Source organism: Mus musculus, chromosome 1 (genome assembly GCF_000001635.26).
Source record: "Mus musculus strain C57BL/6J chromosome 1, GRCm38.p6 C57BL/6J".
Taxonomy (NCBI): Eukaryota; Metazoa; Chordata; class Mammalia; order Rodentia; family Muridae; genus Mus; species Mus musculus.
The window spans coordinates 139669692-139676065 of record NC_000067.6 but is presented as its reverse complement, the minus strand read 5'-3'; the positions used below and the strand labels follow the sequence as shown (position 1 = coordinate 139676065).

The 6374-nt window shown below is 38.0% G+C and overlaps 1 non-coding gene across 1 annotated transcript; it reads right to left on the bottom strand.

The window, feature by feature from the left end:
- Positions 1 to 4358: 4358 nt before the first annotated feature.
- On the bottom strand, positions 4359 to 4462 carry Gm26271. Its single transcript, XR_003949198.1, has one exon. It is a non-coding gene; the product is annotated as a U6 spliceosomal RNA (small nuclear RNA).
- Between the last annotated feature and the right edge of the window lie 1912 nt (positions 4463 to 6374).

Below are 6374 nucleotides of genomic sequence, written 5' to 3'. Positions count from 1 at the left end.
CAGAGGTCAGTGCAAAGAGGCCATGTTTGCTCATAACACTAAAAGGCTTCATTTGGGCAAATAAATACAAACAAGCAGCCTGTATTCTCTGAGATGGGTCAGAAAGAGTCAAATAGATTCAGACCTAAGATAGACTTAGTGGCCAGCCACTATAATTCCCAGGCAAGACCATGGAGCATAAGTAAATTTTATGCCCCAGTCCAGATAATTTTAATAAATATAAAGGGAGGAAATGTGACACCCCCCACCACCACCACCACTAGCAGACTGGCTCAGACCTTGTTTGCCACAGTTGCTATGTTAATTATGCCTAGCATAACTTGCAGGCAGAATGCCTTTGTAGATCCAAGTGTTGGTGGTTAGGTTGGTGTTTAAGTTTCTACTTTGACAACATGCAAAGTATCTTCCTGTACAAAAGATGCTTGCCTGTATGGGTGAAGGTCCTATGTATGCACCAGTTCAATTTTTCTATGCTCAGTGAGTTGCACAAGTATTGTATTTCAAAATATGGCCTTGCCTTCATTTTGTGGGGTACACTCTATAGTATTGCTAAGAGCTTGTGTTGTTTGGAAGTGACCCATTTAACATCAATTCGATTAGATGTAGCCTAATTCCAATACTAAAAACGTCATTGGTATCAATATTTGTTCACTGGGGCTCTTTCTCTTCGCATTGTTTGGGAGCTCAATTTATATTCTCTTCATATTTGTGTATATTTTATTATTCTTGTACTGTATGACGTTTTTTATAATATCCCTGAAATGACCCTTAAATTTGATGTCCCTCCCTGTGTTGTTTTCTTTGTCTCCCCTTCAGTATCCATAGCTACTTTATTTCCCAATCCTAAGGAGACAATCTCTCTCTCTCTCAATACCTTACTATATACCTAACCTCTGTTGTTGTATACACTATACCTTGGCTTTCTTTGACTTAACAGCTAATATCCACATATAAGCAAAAACATACATGTACATCTTTCAGAGTCTGGGTTACCTCACTCAGGATGATTTTTCTGTCTATTTCATGATTTCATGTGTGTGTGTGTGTGTGTGTGTGTGTGTGTGTGTGTGTGTGTGTGTGTATCTAACACTTTATCCATTGACCAGGTCAGATACATATTTGGAATCTCATGTTAATTGGATGTACAAGATGGGCAATTAGTTAATGAGATTTTATTTTGCTCCTCAGATAATTTCTGTGGGAATCCACACATGTGGCAAATGCTATTATAGTAACAAGGCCCATGGCTAAATATCCATCTGGTGACAGATTACATTATGAATGTAATAAACCTTTTGAACTATTTGGGGAAGTAGAAGTGGTGTGTCAAAATGGGATTTGGACAGAACAACTGAAATGCAAATGGAGAACATCTTATTCCCTAATGCTTATTTGACAATGTAATGACTGTACATTATTGAAAATAAACTGAAGTAATTGTTTTTAAATTTTTTAATTATCTAATTATTTTATTTATTTACATCCCATATGTTGCTTCCTTCCTTCGTACCCTTTCCCAGAATTCTTCCCACATCCCTTGTCCATTTTGCTTCTGAAGAGAGTGCTCTTTATTCTCCTTACATGGACCATCAAGTTTATAAAGCTTAGGTGCATCCTTTCAATTGGAAGCTAGACAAGGCAATCCTCTATGTGCACTTTGATTGTTAGCTTAGTCTCTGCAATGTCCCAGGTGTCCAGGGTAGTTGACACTGTTGGACTTCCTATGGGGTTGCCATATCCCTCAGCTCATTCAATTCTTCCTGCAATCCTTCCATAGGGTTCCCAGACATCATTCTTATGCCGAGCCGTAAGCTTTTGAATTTCTTTCAATCAGCTTCTAGTAGAACCACTCAGAGGAGAGCAATCTTGGGTTACTGTCTACAAGTCCAACACAGCATCGTCAGTAATAATACCAAAGTTTGGTGCCTAGCCCTGGGATGGATCCAAAATTGGGCCAGTCACTGGTGTGCCATTCCTTCAGTATCTATTTCATTTTAGTCCCTGCATTTCCTTTAGACAGGAACAATTGGGGTCAAAAAAATTTGAAGGTAGGTTGGTGTCCCTACCCTTCCAATGAGACTTCTATCTACTGGAGATGGGTTCTTCAGGTTCTATCTCCCTACTCTTGAGCATTTCAGTTAAAACCACACACATTGAATCTAGGGACCCTCCACCATTCCGAATCTAGAGACTTTTTAGAGGTTCCCATTACCACAACCCCCACAGCTGCGTATTTCCATTCATTCCCCTGGTCATCTGAGCATCTCTCCTTTTTTTAAAATCATATTACTGATATTGCCCCTTTTCTCCTCCCTCTTCCCTCTGACTCCCCATGGCTATTTTGCTCCCCATCTAAGTGGGATTGAAGCATCCTGACTTGAACATTTCTTCTTGCTTAATGTTTTATGATCCATTGAGTGGATCATGGATATTTTGTACTTTTTTGACTAATATCCACTTATCAGTGAATATATACCATGCATATTTTTGAGTATAGATTACCTCACTCACAATGATACTTTCTAGTACCCCTCATTTGCCTACAAAGTTTATTATATCCTTGTTTTAATAGATGAATAGTTTTCCACAGAATATATGAAACACATTTTTCATATCTATTCTTTGGTTGAGAGACATCTCAATTGTTTCTGGTTTTCTGGCTACCAATAAGACTGCTTTGAACAGTCTTGAACAGAGTGGAGCAGGTGTCCTTATGGTATGGTTAAATATCATTCAGGTATATGTCCAAGAGTAGTAGATCTAGATCTTCAGGTAGAACTATTTCCAGTATTATAGTAAGTGTCAGACTGAGTTCCAGAGTCGTTGTATAAGTTTGCAATACTACTAGCTACTAAGGGGTCTTCCCCTTTCTACTTTTTGGGTTTTTTTTTTTTTAGATATTTCCTTTATTTACATTTCAAATGTTATCTCTTTTCCTGGTTTCCCCTCTGAGAACCCACTGTCCCATCTCCACTACCCCTGCTAACTAACCCACCCACTCCCACTTCCATGTCTTAGGATTACTCTACACTGGGGCATTGAGCCTTCTCAGGACCAAGGGCCTCTCCTCCCATTGAAGTCTAACAAGGCCACCCTCTGCTACATATGAGGCTGGATCCAAAGGCCCCTCCATATGTACTCTTTGGTTGGTGGTTTAGTCCCTGGGAGCTCTGAGGTTACTGGTTGGTTCATATTTTTGTTCTTCCTATGGGGCTACAAGCTCCTTTAGCTCCTTCAGTCCTTGACTATTTGGTCTTAGCCATTCTGTTTAGTGTAATGTCAGGGTCATTTTGATTTGCATTTCCATGATGTCTAAGGATGTTATTTTTTTAATTTTCTTTTTTTAATTGATCACAATTTCTCTTCCTCCATTCCTCTTAGCTTTCTCATACCTTCTTTCACACCAGAAGAAGATCCTCTTGCTTCAGAAAGGAATAGACCTCCCCTTCAGGAGATAACAGTCAAGAATGACAAAACAAGATATATTAAGACAAGTCAAAAGCCTTTATTGATGCTCAGCAAGGCAATCTAATGAGAGGAGAAAGATCCCAGAGCAGGCAAAAAAGTGTGATGCACGGGCCTGTTTAGTTTACCTGCTCTTGATTTACCTTTGTTATATGGCATCTGACTAGAAAACCATGCATTTTATCTAGATTTTTCACTTTTGTTGAGTATAGACTCTTATAGTAGCATCTGATATTTTTTTGAATTTCCTCTGTTTCTGTTGTTATGTCTCCCTTTCCATTTTTGATTTTATTAATTTGAATTCAGCCTCTTGACCCCTTACTTAGTTTCCCTAGGGGTTTATCTATCTTGTAGATTGTTTCAAAGTACCAGCTTCTGGTTTTGCTGGTTCTTTGTATTTTCATTGTTTCTATTTGGTTGATTTCAGCCCTGAGTTTGACTATTTCCTGCCTTCTACTCCCTCTTGAGTGAGTTTGCTTCTTTTTGTTCTAGAACTCTCAGGTGTGCTGTTAAGTTGTTAGTGTAAGATTTCTCCAGTTTCTTTACAAAGACACTTAGTGCTATGAACTTTCCTCTTAACACTGCTTTTATTGTAACCCATAGGTTTGGGTATGATATGTCAACATTTTCATTAAATTCAAGGAACTCTTTAATTTCTTTCTTTATTATTTGCCTGACCAGGTAATCACTGAGTAGAGATTTGTTCAGTTTCCATGTGTATGTGGGCTTTCTGTTGTTTCTGCTATTATTGAAGACCAGCCTTAATCTGTGGTGATCTGATAGGGTGCATGGGATTATTTCAATCTTCTTGTATCTGTTGAGGCCTGTTTTTGACTGATTATTTGGTCAATTTTGGAAAAGGTACTGTGAGGGGTTGAGAATAAGTTATATAAGGAAATATGGAATGCTTTACAAATTTGAGTGTCATCCTTGTACAGGGTCCCTGATAAGCTCTGTATTGTTCCAATTTGAGTATACAAGCTGCAGAAGCAAGCACACATATGAACTTCTATTTTTTTGTTTTGTTTTGTTTTGTTTTTTGTTTTTGAGAAAGGTTTCTCTGTGTAGCCCTGACTGTCCTGAAACTCACTTTGTAGATCAGGCTGGCCTCGAACTCACAAATCTGCCTGCCTATTCCTCCCAAGTGCTGGGATTAAAGTCATGTGCCACCAATGCCCAGCACACATATGAACTTCTAATATTTGTCACATTGAAATAATAAACCATTCAAGCAATTATACAAAGGAGTTAAAATTTTCGCTAGATATATGATTCTATCACTGTAATAATATTCACATTAAAATTATAAACATTTGGCATTACTTATAAACATGAAATGAGCCACTTCTAAGGCATGATTTTATTGCAATAAAGAGACGTAATAGCCAAGGCAACTCTTGTGAGGAATAACATATCATTGGAGTTGGCTTACAAGTTAACATATTTAGTCCATTATCATCATGGTGGGATGTATGGCAGTATCAAGGCAGACCTGATACTGACAATAAAGCTGAGGATTCTACATCTTAATCCATATGCAGCAGAAGATGATGTGTCACACTGAGCATAGCATGGCTACAAAAAATCTCAAAACCTGCCTCCACAGTGACACACTTCATCTCTATCAAGTCCATACCTACTTTAACAAGGCTATACCTTCTAATAGTGTGATTTCCCATGGACAAGCAGTCAAGCTTATGAGTATTTGGGGAACACAGCTACGGAAACTACCACATACACATACATACTCTGTAAGTAAATTATTAAAGTACTTAAAGTAACAATAAATATAAATTAATTTATAGAAACTCTATTTGAATCTAGACTTAATAAGGTAAAGGGTTACTATTCATTATCTTAAAGAGTTTTTAACTTACATGGGGCAGACTTGTCTTATAGATATTTTGATAGTGGAAAAGTGATATTTATTCATCATTATTATTATTATTTAATAGTGAATTTTCAATTTTTCCTGTTATACATGTAGACAATCATTTGTTCATATAAATATACATATACACACATACACACATATATAATATGTTTATTATATTATGTATATACACATAAACCTATAATATATGCATATATATTATAAAACATATTATATAATATATATTGTATAATATATATTTTATTTACATATGTGTGTACATGTGTGTCTGGGTGTGCACAATATAACAATTTGGTAATGGGGAGGAATAATTCACCATAGCTCCTGTTTGACTAAGGTAGCCAGTCAATGTTTGAAAAACCCTGCGTAATTAAATGTAATTATTAGAAGATTAGGCATTTAAAATAGATTTAAACCAACACTGTTTTCAGTGTGCCTTGGTGTATTAATCAGGTTTTTCTAGAGTAAGAGAACATATGGAATGAATCTCTCTCTCTTATATGTGGGGGATTGGTTGGGAGAACACTCTCATAGAAGCAGGGGGAGGGGGTGGGATAGGGCATTTCCAGGATGGTGACTGGGAAAGGGATAACATTTGAAATATAAATAAAGAAAGTATCCATCAAAAATGTCGAAGGAAGAAAAGAGAGAGAGAGAAAATTTCAGTACTTGAAAACAAGACAGAAGAAATGGAAATCCCAATCAAATGAAATATTAACTCGAGGAAACTAGTCTGAACAGGTGAGAGGGTGCACCACAGAACCGGACGGCTTCTGGGACAGGCGGAGGCACAGAGCCGCTGAGGCAGCACCCTTTGCGGGCCGCAGACAGCTGGCCACCTTCCGGACCAGAGGACAGGTGTCCACCTGGCTCAGAAGGCCTCAGCCTCAGCCTCAGGAGCAGCTGGCGCCACCTTGGTTCCGGGACTCCGCCAAAATTAGGAATTTAGTCTACACAGGTAAGAATCTGCACCACAGAAGCTGAGAGCTTCTGGGACCTGCCAAAGCAACACAGC